This window comes from Anopheles moucheti, chromosome 2 (assembly GCF_943734755.1).
Source record: "Anopheles moucheti chromosome 2, idAnoMoucSN_F20_07, whole genome shotgun sequence".
In the NCBI taxonomy this organism is placed as follows: domain Eukaryota; kingdom Metazoa; phylum Arthropoda; class Insecta; order Diptera; family Culicidae; genus Anopheles; species Anopheles moucheti.
In genome coordinates this window covers 98,514,818-98,536,529 of record NC_069140.1, presented here as the reverse complement: position 1 = coordinate 98,536,529, position 21,712 = coordinate 98,514,818, and positions in this window count along the sequence as shown.

The following is a 21,712-nucleotide window of genomic DNA, read 5'->3' as shown; positions in this document are numbered from 1 at the left end:
TCTCTTTCGTCTACGCTCTCTCTCTCACTCTGTTTTCTACTTCTTTATTTATCTCGTTCGTTCGCTCCCTTTAGATGTGGTAATTATAGGGAACGCTTAATTGAATGATTGTTCGTCCATTTGATTTCGTTACAGTAAAATTTGCCTGTCGATGTTGTTGTTTTTGCTCTTTCTTTTGCTAAGTTATCCTTTTGTTTTCTTTCACCGTTTTCTTTTTCGATTTAGTTTTATTCGTTTCTCTTTTTTTTTGTTTCTACCCTCATCTGCATCGGACACCTACGCACTACACGTTCACTTACATGATAATGATAGCTAATTAAAATATTATGGTAATTTAGCTTTTTGCGTCCACCTGTTACATTTTTGTTTTGATAATAATTATGAAATTGATGTATTGTCTAATTCCCTTGAAATATAAAATATAACCAAGTATTGTTGCAATGAGCTTCGAAAATGTATATGGAAAATTTAATTAATTAAAACTTTTATAATACAGAATTGTTTTCATTCTTAAATTTTGTTCGGTTATTTTCTTCTCTTTAATTAATTTTTATTAAAACACATCCTTCTAAAAATATCGTTATGTGTATTACACTTATTAAAAAATCTTTGTGCAATAAATGACGTATGTTATTGATTTAAATTTTAGAACTACTATCAGGAAAATATTTGTTCAAAATAATTATCATTTCAATCCCTCTAAACAACTCACAACAATTTTTTTCCGCACGAGACCCACAGTACTGTTGTAAAGTAGTGAAACAATTTGTTAGATTGAATCACCAGAAATTACTTAACAGTTTCCACCTAACAACTCCTCCTCACAAACACAACGATGAGCTGGAAAAACGTACCATATGATTTTCTTACACAACCGCCACAAGCTCTTTATGTAGCACATATATAGAACCGCACAAGCTCTTCTTAACGGTTCCCGGCAACATTGTTCCTTATCATTCGAAACCGTTCTAACCGAAAGTTTGACGAACCTTCGTTTGACCGGAACGACCGAGACCGGTTGCAATCGCACAGCGCTGTAGTTGATTTGTTCTAAACAGTGCTTCCGAACCCTACCAGGACACCTCGCCAGCCTCTTCATCTCATATTCAACACCAGCCAGAGTTGAAACAAATCAGTGATGTTTCGGTTGAGCAAAAAAAAACGGAAAATCGTTAATCGGTTTGATGCCAGCATAAAAAACAGCTGTTGAGAAAGAATCGACCGCCGATGGGAGCGCTCACCAACACATCGCCAACAATGAAACGAACGGTTTTTTTTCCCCCTAAAGGAAAATCGATAAACAGCAGGCAACGATAAACGGAGCAGCCAGCCGCTGGAAGGAGAGAGAGAGAGAGAGCGTGTACCGAACGGAAAGCGAAACGGCAACATCGGTTGCCAGAAATGGTGGAAAAAGTGAGAGAAGCAAAAAAACAGCACCATACCGGTACATAAAATACCACCACACTCTAGCCGGCTTCGTGGGGGTATAGGGAACTGTCAATAATGCCGGCTTTCCTCGACCGTACATAAGTTTTACCGGCATGCGCGTGCCCTCACACACACACACCCCCATGGGAAACCGGAATAGCACATACATAAAACTGGTTCGGTGGTGTTGATGCGTGTGTGCATATGTGTGCGTGCTCTCCCTTTGTGTGCACAGCAACCTCGACCGGCTGTTTTCTCACTTTTGCGAGCAGGTGAGGAAAAACTAGCAGAAAAGGGAATGAATTTCATGCCGCACACCCTGTTATCACCCACCGTTTCCTTGCAGCCCACAGGTTCGCATGTGTCAGTGAACGGTAATGGAATATTGGTACATTTTGCTTCGATTTTTTGCCGTTGGAAGGACATGGTTGCAAAATCGGAAAACGGGAGCTGTTACTGGAAGGAAATAAATCTTACTTTTTTACACCTGAAAAACACACACACAGAGAGACTGGAAAATGCGAGAGTGGGGTAGATACAGCACTCATACTGAAGGCACTTTGTTTTGCCTTTTTTTTTCAATGCTTTATTTGTGCTGCGGGACAAGTTATGGGATGAAATTATTTAAGAATGAAACGTCGACCATTTTTACATTGTATGCAACAACTATTCGTTCCATAGCAAAGGAAGAAACGAAGACAGGAAAGAAACGTGTTCAACGTTCTAAATTATTACTTGAATGTAACCAAAATGTTGCATCACTTCGCAATCGACCAACAACGCTTAGCCATCTGACAGATGGTACCGGTGAGAAAATTTTCTCACATCACTCACCGCTCACCGCACACTCAGGCGTGGTGAGTGTGAGGGAAACGGCAACCCATCCAACACTATTTGCATGTTGGAAGAGATTATGAGCTTTACGGTGATGGAAATATTTCACCCTTACGCTTCCCTTTCTGCCCTTTCCCTTCCCGCATACATGTGTATTTGTGTTGATAATATATTCGGGTAGATGAGGGAATAGTGTACCCGTGTACGGGAGTGGGCACATTCGATGGAGCCGCCTGGTGCCCCACAGTGTAAATGTGCTGCCGCAGGAAACGGAGAGCGATATTTATTTCGGTAGATAATGTTCTACACCTTTGCCAGGTGGGGGGGGGGGGGTGGATTTTCGTTCACTATGTAATGGGCAATTAAAGGAACATCATACTTGCCAGACCGGCCATTTGACTGCGTATTTAATTTCGAATTTAGTGTATCTCCATTTGCCGAAGCAATCGATCCTGACGATGGGTGGCCATCGTTTGAATGATTCTCTTTTGCTGTAAAATAAACCTTTTTGGCATGTCTTTCCTTCCATCTGATGTGCTATAATTTTTTAAATTAAAAAGGTAATAAAAAAAAAGGGAAAACGGAAGTAAACTTCCATCGGCCTTTCGTAGCTGCGACAGAAACAACGTGCACGGTGAACTTTTTTTGATTGCATCCCAAAACAAACGGAAAGAAACCGACCTAAAACTTTGATGCGAAATCATCGCCCAACCCTTGGCCCCCGCACTTTCCCCCCATCGGTAATAAATTGATTAAAAAGCCTTCCAGAAATATTCCCTCCCTCGCGTTGTGTCGTATTATCTTAATCTGCTTTCGATCAGCTGACGCTGCCTACAGCTAGGCGCATGGAATAGGCCCAACCTTACAAAAGGGAGGCGGCAAACAAGAAGAAAATTACGCTTTTCCCACCTCCACGCTCCATTCAATCGATCGAAGTTCAATCTGCTGTTTGCCATTCCGGGGGTTCTTTTTTTTGTAATAATTTTCCTTCCTGTTTTGCATTGTTCTATCGAGGATGCGTGTTTTGATTTGTTTTTCTTTTTTTTTCGTGGAGGACGCTGGCATAAAAGTTTTCCCTTTTCAATCGGTGCCCCTGCCTTACTGGGAGATAAAATTAAATAACAAAAAATACAAACTTGACAGAGATCAATACAGCCTTCATTATGTGGGATGGGGATGGGACCGAACAAAAGTTGCCAAACGGATAAAGGGAGATCTTCCCGTTTACAAAACATTATTGGCAGAGTACAGGCAAAGTGTTTCCTTATTTTTTTGCTTTTAATCAGCAGAAGAGCGAGAGTGAGAAACAGAAACAGAACGGAACACAAAAGCCTCCCACCCAAATGGCCCCTTTCTGGTTTGAGGCATTTTTTTCCCGCCCGCAGCAAGCTATCGTTAAATTTTATACTCTGTTTTTAATTAGATTTTTATTGGTAAATTTCACTACCGTGGATTTTGGTCGCTGGATCTTCACCATCTCCCCATGTGGAAACATAAAACGCTAGATATGCGTTCTTTACTGGCCCAAGCTGTGGGCCAGCTCGTTTTGGTTGTCCTTTTACATCGCAAACGGAATTTAATTACATTCCGTAATCAACTGCGAGATATAGATTGATTGAAATGAATGGATTCTGATGAATGGGAGTGACGGACTGCCCAGCAAACAAATGAATGAAGCTCAGCGTAAGTAAAACAATGTGAAACAGTGTGAAGGCATCCATTGATAATAAATCAATGGTTCATCCCTAATCGGATCCGAATTTTTGTTTTGTTTTTTGCAGGTCCTTTTTTTAGACCGTGGTTCGATCGGCCTACACTCAACGTTGAAGTAGCTCTAGGTTTTAGCCTGTCCCATCTATTCTATTTATCATTATAGGATGTGGCGGAATTGAAGCTGAATACGAGAGCTTTTTAAAACCTTCGGGGAAATTTTGTGATTCTATCCTGACTCGCCAAATTCTCGAGAATTTACTAATAACAGCCGTAAGGCATCACGAAAAATTCCTGGGATAAGCTCCCGAAGGGCACATCTCGAATGCATGCTGTAACTCCTTAGTAATTGTTGTCGAACATCATTGAACTTAAATGCAGAAATTTTACCACAACGATTATCGAGCTCCTTTACAAGTGAACCTTGCTTTAGTCCATTTTACCAATAATCAAAATACCTTTCGACAGGCATTCTTTGCCATTGCAGACAAGCCAATTTTTTATTTGCTAGAATGACTATTCAACTACAGACCAAAGCCTCTTGAGCTTAAAATAGCACAAAAAAACGAAGAGCCTAAATTGTTTGTAGTTGGGATTACACCTCTAATGGAAAATATTAGGCCTGTGGTGTATTAGAACAATAAACAACGAATGTTTGTGACGACCCTCTGAGGAGTTTATGTACCCTACGAGTAATTCTATGAGACCACCCTTTCAAGGTGACCCTGACATATACCGTGTAGCATCATTTCTAGCCATTATTAGGTCGTTATAATGCTATGTTTTTCTTAATTTCTGGAAAACCCTTAAATACGGGTAGATAACTCTCCAGCTGTTCAACTAGTAAAATGGAAAACCACGAATGATTCTAGAATTTTCCCAATGGGGTGTCTCACCCCTGTTCAAATTTAACTACCCCTTTGCAGTACCGCTACTCATCAATAGATGGCGCTGCCCGAGGTGAGGCTGAATTAAATTAATATTATGATTGCATCGACCGTTTTTATTTCAGTTTGTTTCTGTTATTGTTGCAATCTAAACGACTAAAGTTTAAAAACTTACAACCATCATACAAAAACTTCCTTTACGGTGAAATCAACTACATTTTGTATACAACCGCATCAAACTTCATAATCATTATTAGTAACTCGCGTTCGGTCGTTCGTTCGGGGTTTATGGTACAACACAGAAAAAAAAAGCACGACCTGATTGCATTCGATCGAATGTATTCAAATTTTGATGCACAACAAGCATGAAATGAAAGAAAAAAACAACGCAACAACAAATAACAACAGCAGTATCACACAAACAAACGAAAAAGTTGAATCGGTGAGTTTCCGTTTTAGTTTTGCATATGAAAAACGCACAACCACTCGAAAATGGTACACACCGGGGGAAAACTTCCTGATGTTCGAAGCGCAATCTCGTCGCATTCATACCATCTTCTATGGTTCGGAAGCAGTGAACCGATGCCTTATGCTAAATTAAAACGATGTCACGTTGCCACCCTCGGCTTTTTGCCATTTCTACTCGCGTGTGTGTATGGGTGTTTGCGTGTATGGGCACAAAGTGTCACTATGAATATTTGAGCTTCACTCTTTTCTGAATCTGATGCAATAATTCATTCCTCCTTTCCCACCATGCACTCTCAGCCCCAAAGGAAAGTGAACCATATACAGAGACGGGCCACACATGAGTGCAACTGCATTTCATTGCTCGCACTAGTAGCCGTGCACCGTTTGGTGATGAAAACGCTGTAAATAATTTAATCCAGTTTGCAGTCCCATCGTTTCACCCCAAACCACCCCCCTTCTTCTAAACCCTTACACCATGGGTCACCCGGCCCCCCCCACCGGTTTCGGTTGGTGCATAGAACAATGCATTTTTATTTATTCCGCAAATGCACATGCGTCAATCTGGATTTGAAGCAAAGCATTTGAACTCGCTCGGGCCGGGTTGTGTGCGATTGCAGAGGTGACCGAAAGGACACAACAAGCCAAACGGTTTATTTCATCAATTTCCACCCACCCACATTTGCTGTGCTGTGGGGGACCACAAAACATGGGTTGCGCGGCGGGCAGAAACAGGTGACGAAGCTGAGACGAAAAGTCAACAGCTAAAACAAAAGTTTATGGACAATTTTCTTCCATTTTATTGGACCACCGGCCCCGGGACCCGGTATGGTTTCAGCATACGCTCGCATGATTTATGCACCGAACGGTTCTGGCTCGCTGGCCTTCCCTAATTCCTCCACCCCATCTCGTACGCGCAGCGGAGTCAAGTGGATGTGTCGTGGTCAGGTTGCTGTGGTATAATGATTTGCTAAACAATTGAATTCAATTTGACCCGAATCGTGTGCTGGTGGTGGAAGAGCACCTAACGGCGTCCACCCCGTTTGCTGTCATAACCAGCCGCAGAAGAAGTGGATGCCGGTCAGCAAAACTACCTTTGCTGGTGAATAAAATCGCCTCTCTCGACTTGGGCCGGCCCAATGTGTCGATCGTAAAAATTAATGTCCAATTCCAAATGTCGTTCCTTTTACTCGCTCGTAATGCTCTTTACTCCTCACACAGACACTCACACAAACAGACCGTTCGTATGGTGTGTTAACTGCTGCAGGTTAACCGTTTCCGGACTGGCGGAAGGATTCAACACATTCCCGACAAGTTGGCAAAGTTTTTCGTTTGCGTTTGCAGGGTCCGATCTTAGTGCGCGGTGGCTTTTATCGAGAATCGATACCCTGAAGGTCGAGCATTAAAGCGGTTGAGTGAACACAGAACATAATTAATCACAACGCTTTGTGTATGCAACTAGCTGGTGGAGGGTAAAATAAAATGAAGAGTGTATATTATTCGTTGGTGATATATTTTATAATATGACGCCTAGTTTTTGGGGATACTAATGGGGGTTTTATTTCATTTTACATATGTCCTTTATAGAGGATTGGCCTCGCACCTAAGGAAGAACAATTAAATCACTATCGTATAGCTGATATTGCTGATATCAAACTGATATTGCTAGTCATGTCATGAGAATGACACCGAACGGCCAAGTTCTGATGTGACGCAACGTGACACAAATTCCAATCGTAGTTTTTTTATCAAAGAGTGTGTTCAACGGGATTCTATTATAGCTACCTTAAAAAAACTATATATCAAGCTATTTATGTGAAATCAACGATTATTGCACACTTTTGGACCCTAGACACATGTTAAGCCACATGGTGCCTTGGAGAGAAATATTTAATTTGAAATGGTTTTCATTAAAACTGCCAGTTGATGTTTCAATTCAAACATGTGTAGAAAATAGAATTAATAACATAAAAACTGTAACCAATTTTTATTCAACGTTCCAGCCATTTTCTAGAGGTTTTAAATGATATGAAAGTATAATGCAATTACATCACACACACGCTTGATCCTACCTCCGGAGAACATTACACTTTTGTTTGCCGTTTCATGCTATTTACAATTGTAATTCCAACATTCCACAAATTCTCCGCCAGCGCTACGTACACGCGCAACATTTACTAATTGCACAAAGTTAATTTACACAGCCCGTTGCCACCGTTCTACTGCGAAAGATATGCGAATCAATCAAACTGAAAGACACACACACACACCGGGGGGATGCGCATTTGCCTAGCTGTTCCAACAACACCCGGGCGAAGCTGTGGGCAAATTTCCCGAGCTAGCAGGCGAATTAATGAACGCGATCGTGCAATCCCGCGTGATGTGCACGCTCCAGCCAGATGTTCTATTTGCCTACTCGTGGAAGCGTGGAAAGCGACACAAAAATGCGCCTAACAACACACCGATAGTGTGCTGAACCTTCCCAACGGTGGAGAGAAACATTTTGCAATATTCAAACATCGTTAAATACCACGCAAGGAAAAATGTTTCCCCAATTCGGCGGGGTGAGAAACCTTCCCCAAACGAAACGAAAAAAGAGTTGCTAAAAAAACGGATGGAAAACGGGGTTTTTCCGTGGCAAAAGTTTATCGCGAAACCCCGGAATGCACCACCCCGGAAAAGGGCGTGCATGATAAGGAGAGGAAGCAAAAAAAAAAAACGAGATAAAAATGGTGTTCATGTAAAACTAGGGAACAGATGCTTGTGGTAATCATGGAAGAAAAACAGAAAGTTACATGCATCCTTGCATGCCTTAGGTTAGGCTTGGCATTCCGGAGCGAACGCGTAAAACAGGGGCAATAAATTCCCGATCGTTAACTTTTCGTATCCTTCTACTGATCGAACACGAAGCAATGGAAGACGGACGTGGTGCACGTAGCATCACAGTGAGGGAAAATGTGTGAAAAATATGGCAAAAAATGGTAAATTGGGATGATGTTGAACATTCTGTTGAAAACTGATACGAGACATCTCTCTTGTTTAAACAAAATACATTTAATGTAAAAAGAATCTATTTTTGATAAAAATGTACTCATAAGCATACCTCTGTAACGTCATTTAAATATGATCAAACAGCCTGGTGCCTTAAATGCGAACAATCCTCGTCGAAGCGAATGGAACAGTAAGAGATGGAAGCATCTCCGAAACTGTTTGGAGAAAATCATTCAGCCGCAAAGGAAAACTTCAGCTCCATGGATCCAGCTTCTCACCACAGGCGCTGGTGGCAATTTGTGGCCAGGAAACCGAACCGAACCGATGATGAAGTTGATGCATTTCCGTTTACACACACAAAAAAAGGAACATCTACAGAGCTGCTTGCCCGGCTAGTTCCCGGCTACGGCAAAACGTTTACCGTCGTCGGGGAAATCGATTCAGCTGCAGGTAAGTAATCACCATCGAAGAGGAGAATGCCTCATCCCTCGCCCCCAAAAATAGAAAAATGAATGCTCACCACTGTGGAACGGATGAGATGAGGGCAGCATCTGCAGAGCGCGGAAGAAAACGGCAAGTGCCGACGGTTTTTTTTTGAAGATGAATTCTAGATTGGGTGGTAAATTTGCACAATATTACAACATGTTTTGCACTCCCTTTTTACGTCATTATCCCGGCGAGGATCGTTAGGCTAGAGCTTAGCACTGCCAACCCACCTCTGCTGCTGCTGCTGCTGCTCGCTTTTCAGCTTGGAGCGAGTTTTCCACACCCGACAGATTGACTGAACGGTCCCACGAGTGAAGGGATGATTCGTTACCCGTACGGTAAGGATTACCGGTCGGATGGCTGCATTGGACACGGTGCAGAGCGAAGAAGCAGCTTCTTCGGTGAAAATACCCGTGCATAACGAGCAGTGAGCAGTGTAACCCAATACACGGATGGTGTGATGGCCCACTTGAGCGCGCGACGTGGGCTGCTGATGTGCTGCAGAGTCAGTTAGCAGTTGCTGTTGGTACTATCTGGCTTACAACACACGGAACATGCCAATTGTAGCCATCTCGCCCTACAACTCCGCTGGGGAATGTGAGATGAGCCCGTCACCGGTGCGAGTTGAAGGATCGCCCAGGACTAATTTGCGATGCATTGTTTGGGACGTTGCTTCCAGGAGTACTAGTACCCGGTACGTTTCTCATACTCAGTTCAAGAGTAAAAGTATTGTTTCACAGAAAGTGTTGAAAGTATTCAATCACAGATTTTACACAGACTGTTTTGAAGCGCTCTGCAGTGGCGCCATCTATTGGAGAATAGCATCACTACAGAGCAACGAAGCAGAGCAGCATAAATTTAGAATGTTTTAATTAAAGCGGGTATTGTCAATTTTTGTGATTCTGTTTTTGAATAATTTATCAGATTATTTTATTCGCTTTTTATAGTTTATTATTTGCGTACGGTTTGCGAATTATTGTACTGTTTGTTTTGTATGTCTCTATTGTTAACTTGTTTACTTGTTAACTTGTTTTATACACTTTTTACTAATTTCGAATGGCATTATTCTACCCAAGATCGTAATCATCATCACTCTAGGTGGATATGAAATGTTCCCTACACAAAGACCACACAAAGCCTTCCACTGCCAGGTGGTGCAGTGAAAGTCTCCTGGGTGAAAGTTGTTACTGCACAACACCTTACCTAAAGCCCGGTCGATGGCCGCATCATACACACCACCCCCGTTCCGAGAAGATCTAAAAGGGAAAAGCGCATAAGAAGCGCGATCCTTTGCACTGCTTATTTGTTCCCTCCCTGACTCCCAAGCAGCCGGAAACGGAGCTTCTCAAAGGAAACGACCGGACGAAGCACACCGAACAGATTTTCCTTTCATGCAGAAAAGTGTTCTTCAGTTTTTTCTTTTGTTCCTTTCTCTCCTTCCCTCGCTTTGCTTCCCAGGTCGAATCCTTCCTCGTTTTGCCAACGTTTGACCAGACAATCGTTTAAGGTGGAAAGGTGTATTTTTTCTTCTGCTGTTGGTGTACTGTGTGTAATTGCAGTGACGTCGGTGGCGATGACGGTCGGTGCAAATCCGTACCTGTGTTTCCGTTCGTGCACGGTAAGAAGGATATATACTCTGTTGCTAAAGAAGAGTGTTGAGGATTTTCTTTTTAACAAACTCACACACACACTCACAACCACAAAAGGAAGGGGAGAAAGAACCTTTCACTCCCTCAAGGACCGACAAGAAAATGCTTGATTCTTATGCTGTTGCTTTTGTCGACGAATCGGGCGATAGTAATCTTTGTAAGGATACGTACCTTAGTAACACCAGCGAAACGAACACGAGCCACGAGGAAAAAGGAGAAGAAGAAACGAAAACAACAACAGCAAAAAGAGTAGAAAGAAAGCAAACTCGGCACAGGAAATGGAATGCCGTACCGGATGGTCTTAAGTAGACTTTTTGCCTTTCTGCTGGTTTTGCGGAGGTCCCTCGGTACCATCTCGGGGTACGTGTACATGCACACCACCAGACTTCCCTTCTCAAATATTCATAGGAGAACTTTTAATCTTCTACCTTCTTGTCTGCCCACTTTCCACCCCAAGCAATATGGAAAGAAGTTACTCCCTTCTCAGTATCCCCTATCCAGCCGTGCGCGGTACAGGACTTTTCCGGACCTTAGATACAGGAATACAAAAGGTACAACAACATTTCTAATGATTCGTCATTTGATTTCGGCTGTGAGGAGTTTTGCTTCGAAACCGAAGATAGCAGTGCTTAAAGCTTCCAAAAGTTTTATATTTGCCTCTGCCCCCCCAACGCACCGTAATCGGTCGGAAATGTTGTGCATTTTAAATCGCTCTCGTAGACGCATACTTGTTGAGCGATGATGATGATGATGATCCTGCACCTGTAATAGGTTCTGCGTTTGACATGGGATCGTACGCAGAGTTTATAAATAGCTAGTTTTACATGTCGACATGACTGGATGATTGAGCAACGAAAGGATACTTAACTGTTTGGGAGAGTACTTATGCTTCTTGTCGGGTTTAAAATTGGTTCCATAATTTTTCCTTGAGTTTTCTCCACCTGACGCGGTAGTAATGAGGATGCAGAACTCCACAGGATGTGGGATCCACTCTGAAGGTTGATGTTGATGTAGGGTTTTAATTGCTGATTCAGTTAACGTTTAATAGTTAGACCCCTTGAAAGCTAAATATCTTGAAAAGCAGAAGCAAACAGTGCTTGCATACTTTTAGGCGCTATTTACCTGTGACACCTTTACCTGTGTGACGCAATTTACCTGTGTGATCTTGATTGGTATAATTTTAAAGCTTTTTTATATCTCATTTTTATGGGTAATTTAATGCTTTTATAAATTTTTAAGCATTTCAATTGTAGCTCTTTAATGTACATCCGCCCGGTATAAAAACTGCCCCTCCAACATTGTTGCATCGAACGTATTCAATCGTGCGCGAAAATCGAATCGCTCTTGCTCGGTGAGGCGTATCTACACCTCGACAACCTAATTACAGAACTCATTACAGAGCATAATTTAACCACACAATCGCCGACCAGTTTCCAGCAGTTTCCCGCAAGGACCGCACGGTGCAACAAATTAATTCTCCTACCTTGCAATCCATTCCACGGGCTAGGATACGTTTCCTCCGAGGTGCTTTACGAACACACGCCTCGAATCGTAATCGATCAAACTGACCGTAAGCTAGCCCTGGGGAGCAATTACACCCGGTCGTAACCCACACGGAAACGGAGAAGATCCTCCACGTGTCTAGGCGTGTCAATACCGGCCGAAAGAGATGGATGGACCGGCTGGCTTTACATTTACATGCACTACTACACGGCTTCGCCCAGACACTTTCGCTTCGAAGTGCAAATGGAGTGTCAATATGTTTTATCAGCGGTGCGGCGAGCAGTGCCGAGTCGGCTGGGCTGAAAATAGTTTCAAGTGGTGGCCCTACTTAGGCACGCTCATCAAACGATACGGCTGGTCGAACTTAAAACAATGGCTGTAGGCGCTCCAGACATGAGTGTTGCGCAACCGGCACACCGGGATAGGGGTGAGCTAAGTGTGCCGTACATCCTCGACGACTCACACCCGGAGACAATGGAGATGCATCGATACCACGGTCCACCCGACCCGACCGGGCAGGTCATCCGGTAGGTGACAACTAAATTACTTCGTAGCTGATTCTGATTGAGTGGACGTCGTTCGAATGGCCGGTGTGCAATCGCCTAGTCGTGCGATAAATTCTATGCACAACACTGCACAAGCCCAAATGAATAAACATAATGTTCTGCTGATATTGTACCTCTATTTGGTGATTGCTTTGAATTTTGAGCAAATGTTTACATCGATTACAATGATCTAATACATTTAGGGGAGAGAGTTGCTTATCGGTACCATACATTGTAGCCACGTTCATTGGTACAAGCGATGTATTAAAACATTTTCAAACAAAGTTGCAAAAATCAAGACTGGATGAAATATAAACACTATTATGTTAAACAAATATTTGTTGTGGTAAGAATAGCAAGATTTTTGAAAAAATTGAAATCACTCACCTGATATTCAACCAACAAGCCAAATCCACAATTCACAATTATCACAATTTCTACACAAACACTTGCACATAACAGGCACTTACTTGTATCACTTCTTATTTAACAAACATCACGTATTATTGCGAACCAGGGCATTCATTATCTACAAAAGACGAACAATAGAAATGGTATTAAAAGATATACATTTTATAAGAGACGCTAATACTCACTGTTGTATACTCAACAATACTCAACAAAGAGTCACTAACTGCTACACATTGTACACATTTTAAAACTATATCCCGCGAACAAGGAAGGATGGAGTCGAAAAACTTTACAAGCACAGAACATACCGGCACTGGCCACATTTGATGGGCACACTTCGACGATATTCCGACCGAACCGAAACATATTTCACGGCGATTTATATCGAATTTTCGATTGCCTACACCAAACTGACCGTACGCGATCTTCAATACGAGGAAAAAGAAACTTTTGCACAGTAAAAATTCAGCAGTATACTAACAAATGTTGCGAAACTAAAATGGGCTACAATACGAGATTGTTTTGTTTTGTTTTCTGTAAGGATCATGTGCTAGTTTGACAGCTCGATCTAGTGAGCGGATGGCAGCCAGGGGTGCTCAATGCGAGACAATCTTACCACCTGTACTAAAAGATATAGATTTTGCAGAAGATTTTATCAAACTGTTTTCAAAAAGCGTAAAGCTTTTACAGGTGAGGGGAGAGGGAATCTTTTACCCTTTTTGAGGGAATCGTGATTGCCTTTGGTTTTCACGATTTGCATAACTTTTTGATCGTGAAATCACTCCGCTCACTGATGTTTCGCTAATAAAACCATATTCAATATTGCAGTGCAGTTATGTTCACTTAATGCACGCACGCATACTCTGTGTAAAGGACTTTGCGTCCGCACGTTTTGCGCAGTTTATCTTGCAATGGTAGTACAGAATGCGTATGCTTCTCAAGTAGCCAACTTTTCTTTAGCACACATCCGTAAAATGCAAAGTACTGGAAGTATTGCGCTAATTTCGTCAGTTTTTGGCATAACAGCAGATCAAGAAGCTGCCAATGAAGCTGTTCCGCGCAAGGAACAGGACATCAAAAGACAAAAGATGAAACAAGGATATGGCTATGTATCCCTACGAGTTTAGCCGTACAGGCCATAAGCATTCAGCTTTCAGTCCCCGTTGAGAATAGATCACCACTGACATCGGCTTTGGCCAGTGTTCAACCGACAGTTTGATCTGGTGGGAAACAACGTATTGAGAATGATCCTTGTAACGTTAGTCACACCTTACATGAATGCACCTTGCTTGAACTATGTATACATATGATGATATGACAGTGAATAAACACTCGATCTGGAGATGCCATCCTGAGCGGAGGCCAAACAACACAATCCTTACACAGGTTTTTAAAGGGCCCAAATGTGGGTAATACTGCGCTGAACGTGTTTAAACGTAGAGGCAACAGGATCGGTCTTAAAGACAGGCAGCATTGACCAATTTTAGTCAATTTTATTTTTCATACGGATTCCTTGCTACATTCCTTGCTTATGATTCTAGCTTCGTTTGGAGCTATCTTATTGTTAACACTCAGAGTGTGTGCATGTGAACAGTCCGGCAACTGCTTTCGAAGTATGTTTGAACTGTAGTCGTGCGTACACCGTGTAAAAAAGTGCAGTTAAGTTGAAGGTTGAAAAGCAAGACAAAAATGATCTTTTCGTTCGTCTATGTGGTTGAAGTAATCCGAAGAAATAATGAAGAATAGTACCTGGACAAATCAGAAATCATGTCCTGTTTTGTTATCAAGATAGAAAAAACTCAGCATTGTGTCTCACCATGCTTCACAATGCCTTGTGAACAGCAAATCATTAATACTTGGATAATCGTATTACTGAACGTATTACTGAACTCTATGGGAAATCTTTAACACTATGTACGGTACTGGATTGACTAGTACGGTACGAAAGAGGCTAAGAGTATCTTTTTTCATTATTGAAACATTACGTTGAATAAACATGACATTCTCAACCTGGTCGGTCGTCGAGAATCATTTGGATCAAAATTGCCCGCTAAAACTACAGCATTCTATCTTTCCCGAATGATGTTTTTACTGCATGATGATCATCTAATTCTGCCTTCACTAATGTTTATTATGTCGACATATTATAAACAATAAGGAATGAGAAGGCTACAAAACAAAATAATGCTCACTTTTCAGGTACTTATTTAAATGTAAATTAACACATTCAACATCATGTCCAAATCGGGCTTATTACTTTTGACAACGCCTTCCCAAACCGCGATCAACTGCAACATGAATGCATAATACAGCACAACCCCGTGAACACCCAACATATGAACACATCAGAGATAATGGTTTTAGTTCCCTCGTTTTCAGTTACACCCTTTTTCTCTTTTTGGTTTGATTAATGCAAAAAACGTCCCTTTAAAAATGTAACAAAAATGAACATCTGCAATATGCATAGAACTTGTTTTTTTCCGTTAGCCTGTTCTTTTGGTGTAAGTGGCTATCGAAAGCCCCAAATGCATTCCAATCATTGTTGCAAATCGATGCATCGATCGACGCGTTGATCATAAAACAAAACCCGATGCGTTTGCCTACCCTCAGACTGGGACTCCGTGGCAACATCGGTTGGCCGTCAAGGTAAAATGTAATCATATGGTATAATGCAAAAGTTCTGTTCTGATTCTTTCTACAGCTGATCCGTGCAATCATCAGCATCCAGCGCTAGCTAGCACGTGTGTTCTCCCGTCCGTTCGCTCCAGTATAAAACTTTCTCTCTTATCTAATATCTATTATTTGAAGTGCGCGATGGGTGCGTGAAACCCATCGGAGATTGCTCTAAAAAAACTGAAAGAAACACCTGCGAGAGAGAATAACAATGTTCCTGATGATGCTGATCAGGATGATGACTTTATAACGGTGAACCACAGGAGAAGAGTTCACAGTTTAACGGTAAATGCTGCTTCAACCGATGAAACATTACCTGCAGCAGCGGCCAAAAAAATACGATCACCACCTGTGGTTGTGAAACAACCTTCTGTAAATCAACTGAAGGTTGATCTCAAACATATTCCCGGCGTGGAATATCAATGCGTCGGAATAGGAGTCAAAGTGTTCGTGAAATCAGTGGAGGATTTCGAACAACTATTCAGAAACAACTAGAAGGAAAAAAGGATGCGGAATCAAGGCTGTCCTACCGTTAGTAGACGGTAAAGAAATCATGGAGGAGCTGCGGGAACGCTATGCCATGAAACCGGTTGAAGTTTTTCGCATTAACCTTCAAGTAGGCAACCGGATACCCGGGTATTTTTTTCAACTTTAAACTGCAATTACTTTTGATTCATTGCTTGTATTGACCTGAAAATTTCTGTAACCTCCCAACTTTTTATTTCCGATTTTGATGGTGCATAAATTGTAATTTTCAACAAACAGTAAGTATTTTATTTTGATTTATTTTAAACTTTACTACGTAAGTTGGCAACCAGCATACCCGGGTATTCCATACATTTTGTATGGAGAATGACGTTTCTCTTCTTCTTCTTCTTCAAATTCAATCGATTTAAAATTTGAAATGGATCGTTAGATTAATCATAACATAGAAAAACATAATTAATGAATGAAATAGATTTTAGATACACACAAGCAACAAAAAGTCTAGAATAAATGAATAAATTGTAAATAAATACATTACATAAAATTAAAAGTATAAAGACAATGGTTATGCTGAATAAGCGAAAATGTAAACAATGGATTGTAATACAACGCATTTCCTATTACTTGTTTCTTTTTTGTATTACAATATGTGAGATATAAAAAAATGTATATAATATTGCATTATAGTTCTATATTCATTTAACGTTCCGATTTTCACAAATTTGCAAGAATATAAATGTATAGGAAGCATTGTTTACCTACGAAAACCGTTAATTGTATACGTCAAAACGTATGGAATACCCGGGTATGCCGGTTGCCAACTTACGTGTGTAAATTTGGTTGACAACTCTACGGTTAAGCGAAGAAATGAGGAAACGTTGGCCTACTCTACATGCCTGTATCTAGTGCATTTTGAGAGAGGCACTTGTACACAAGAAGGGCTCAAGGAGGCCCGTACGCTAAACTCCATTAGGGTACGTTGGGAGGCGTACCGAGGTGGACGTCGGCGCATGACCCAATGTCTTCGATGCCAAGCCTTGCGTAATGGCAGGCTGCCAAAGAAGCTGTACGGTGTGCCAATTGTGGCGCAAATCATATGGCCAATGACCCCGTGTGTCCGCAAAGAGCGAAATATCGCCTTATTCGGCAACGCGCGTCTGCTGACTGTCTTCATCCCGCCTGGCATGCAATACTCCATGGTAGTTAAGATGACAGCCCCTTATCAAGCAGCTCCCCCTGAAGCTTCTTTCCCAGGTAATGCTGACGCTTCCCTTCAGGATGCTGCAACATTGATGCTGATCTTTTCAGAGATGGTTGAGCGGCTCAGCACTTGCCGCTCCCGTCGCGATCAAATCACCGTTATCGGGGAGTTTGCTATTCGCTATGGATAACAAGCTTCGCGTAGTAACCCGAAACGCTTGTTCCGTGAGATCCAAGAAAATTCCGCTTGCTGACTTTCTTCGACGACAAGCCATCGACATCGCTCTGATCACCGAGACACACCTTAAGCCAAATGTAAATTTTGTGCTTCCCGGATACAGTTTTATAAGAATGGATCGTCGGGGCTCCACTTCCCGAGGAGGAGGGGTAGCAATCGCCATCAAACGAGGACTACGCTTCACTCAGTTACCCAACTATAAAACTACCATGTTAGAAGCCATCGGTGCTGAAGTACACTACCCACCGGGGTAATACGATTCACTGCGGTTTACTGCTCGCTCCAAGGTCGACATGACCTTGGTCACGATGCTGCCTTTAAACGCGACCTGTCCATCATCACCAGGACAAACCGCAAAGCTTGTTGTAGGTGGTGACCTTAATGCATGACATCGTATGTGGAATAACATGCGCACCAACTGTAATGGTAGACTTCTCTTCGACCATGCTCAGCGAGGATCTGATTTTCCTGACTCTCCGACATACGTAACATCAACAGGATCATCTAGTATACTAGATTTATTCTTAACCAACGTCGGGATCGAGAAGCCAATGACGCTGGACGACCTAAATTCTTACCATTTCCCGACGATTACTGAAGTAACCTTCGCAGCAAGCCGTGGTCCAACAGTTCGGTGTAAGAACTTCCACAGTGTTAACTGGGCGCGTTTTGGGCGATTAGTGGACGATGAAATTCAGGTAACCGAGGTCAATACCACTGAGGAGATGCTGAATGCTGAGGAAAGCTGAGAAGGAATGTGTTAGGACTAAGCCCGTTACAGGTGAGTTTCTGAACAATGACCCCCACACTTTACAACTGATACGCATGCGTAACCGATACCGAAGAATGTTTCAAAATACTGGTCATAGACAGTATAAAATCCAAGCGGCAACATTGGCGAGGGTGATCTGCTGTAGGGTTGCCGACATTCGGAATGCTAATTTTGGTCGTGTAGTTGAACGATTGGATATTAGATCTCCGCCTTTTTGGAAAGCGGCCAAGGTTCTAAAGAAGAGGCCTAAACCTGGCCAGGCCTGGTCACCCCTGAAGAAAAGGGCAATGCCCCTTTGTCAAAGTTTTTGACACAACCTGCCCATTTGGAGGATCGGAGCTTGGAACAAATGACGGGAGAGGGCGCCACCAGCAATGCAATAAAAAGGACTGCATTTTGAGGATCGCGTCCTATTCCTGTTGCAAACGAAGTAAAGACCAATAATAAATTTTGAACGTCTCTAATTATAACGAGGCTGTTATAAATCTACTTATAAAATCCGAATTTGCAACACCCTTGCTGCACAATTTGCCAGTGCCCAGACGATAATATTCTTAGCCCTCTTGAGGGAAATGTCACATCCAGCTTGTCACGAGTCAGAGAGGCTAGCTTCTCGATGCCTGCACATGACCGTGTGACCATTGATAACGTCCGACTAGCGCTAAAGCGGATGAGGAATATGAAAGCTCCTGGCTTAGATGGGTTATTCAACATTCTCATTAAGAAATTACAGGTGAAGGCACTGCCCTTGTTGACCAACATCTTTGATAAATGCTTGAAACTGGGTTACTTTCCTGGTGCTTGGAAGAGTGCTAAAGTGGTGCCCATCCTGAAACCTGGGAAAGATCCTACGTGTCCGGAGAGCTACCGCCCAATCAGTTTGTTAAGAGCCTTAGGTAAAGTTTTTGAGAGGATAGTCCAGGATTGAGAGGATAGTCCATCGTCTCCAGGATTGCTCAACTCGTGGCTCAACTAGAGCTCCTCCCTTCTGCACAGTTTGGTTTTCGTCCGGGTCATTCCACTACACATCAGTTGCTCAGGCTTAAAGGGGCCTTAGAAAACAACAAGAGAGCATCAAAGTCCACTGCTGTTACCTTTCTAGACATCGAAAATGCTTTCGGTAATGTTTGGCATGGTGGATTAATTCATAAGCTAGCTGAATTTGGCCTTCCTATGTACTTAGTGAAGACCATAAACAGTTACTTGGATGACAGAAAGTTTAGAGTAGCTTTGAGTTCTACGATATCTGATCCCTTACCCATTCCTGCAGGTGTACCACAAGGCAGTCTCCAGAAAACGCATTATTTTTTAGAACTGCAAGGTCGAAACCACGGAAAAGTGGAAACCATTTGATCTGTTCTAAAAATGGTCTAAAAATTGTCTAGACCAAGGTCTAAAAATTAGATTTTCGTACATTTGGGTAAGATTGTCTCGCATTGAGCACCCCTGGCTGCCATCCGATCACTAGATCGAGCTGTCAAATTAGCACATGATCCTTATAGAAAACAAAACAAAACAATCTCGTATTGTAGCCCGTTTTAGTTTCGCCACATTTGTTAGTATACTGCTGAATTTTTACTGTGCAAAAGTTTCTTTTTCCTCGTATTGAAGATCGCGTACGGTCAGTTTGGTGTAGGCAATCGAAAGTTCGATATAAATCGCCGTGAAATACGATTCGGTTCGGTCGGAATATCGTGTGCCCATCGAATGTGGCCAGTGTTGGTATGTTTTGTGCTTGTAAAGTTTTTCGACTCCATCCCTCCTTGTTCGCGGAATATAGTTTTAAAATGTGTACAATGTGTAGCAGTTAGTGACTCTTTGTTGAGTATTGTTGAGTATATAACAGTGAGTATTAGCGTCTCTTATAAAATGTATAACTTTTAATGCCATCTCTATTGTTCGTCTTTTGTAGATAATGAATGCTCTGGTTCGCAATAATACGTGATGTTTGTTAAATAAGAAATGATACAAGTAAGTGCCTGTTATGTGCAAGTGTTTGTGTAGAAATTGTGGCAATTGTGAATTGTGGATTTGGCTTGTTGGTTGCATATCAGGTGAGTGATTTCAATTATTTCTACTTTCATATGCTGTTTCCAATTCCTTGTGGTAGTATATGCCTAGTATATGTAATTGAGCGAAAGTATTTTATCCATACTGTTATGTATCTTTAATCCACTGTGTTCTAAAATTCCATTACAACTATATACATGCGTATTCGACCACGCATTGTATCATATGCGTATTGTATCATTGCGTGTAGGATGACTGCTACTGCCATCGCGGCAACGGGTGTTCCATACACAACATTTCCTCCCTCTTGTATGAAGAACCTGAAGCATAGTATGAAGGCGAATATCGTAGAGGAGGTCGATGTTGTCTTTGTGATCTGCGGATCACTGGTGGCGAGTTCATCGGCGTTCCGTACTCTTTATCTGACGAACTAAACTCGTTAGCAGGAGTTGTTGTTCCATTGGGTTCATCGTTGATTGATGACTGTTGTGTTCCGACGTTATTGTAATAATGTAGACGACGATGAACCTTTGCGTTTGTGTCTTCAAAGTTGTTGCTACCGTGGAAACTGCGAATCTGGTTGACATGGCGTTTGAAGATCTTTCCTTCTGACCTGATCTCATAGTGAAGGTCTCGTAAGCGTGCTGTAATGACTCCCACAATCCTCTTATCCATTCGAGGATTCCCAGAAAAATAATTAAAAAAAACTTAATTTTTATTTTGTTTCGGCCATGACTTCGCTCAGCACATAGTGTTATGTCAAAATTGTGTCAAGGGTAGCTTCAAACCCTATTAGAGAGGGAGGGGGGAGGAAAAAATCACAAAAATCTTTGACCGTTGTTGTTCTTTGCGAACTGATATATTGTTTCAAATATTATACAAATACAAATTAATGCCTTAATGATGTCAGTGGGGGATTTATTTTTTAAATATGTTTTTTTTCTTTCATTATTTGGAATAGTTTGAGCGAGTAATAATATGAATTCCATTGCGTATGATTTCATAAACAATGTTTCATAATCAAAAACAGTTGCCAAACAATTTTCGAAAAACCGTTACTTAATATCATAACATACACTGTAAAGAAAATAATCAATTCAAATATCACCATGGACACAACGAAACAAATCTTTGGACAAAATTTTCCAAATCAAACATCTTGACGAAGAAGAAAATAAGGGTATTTTTAGCTTTTCCTAATAAATAAGCGAATTCTAAGCGGAAAATCAACGGTGCATCTTATATGATAGGAAATACGATAGTTGATATCTTAGTTAAACCCTAAGAATCACATTAAATATGCTTCTAGAAATCTTAACTTAGCTCCACATAGAACAGAACACTAGGCTTAGGTTTCTGTGAAAATGTCCCGTGTTAAATCGTGGATTCCGTACGTTTGGCTGAGCAATGAGTAAGCCATAAAA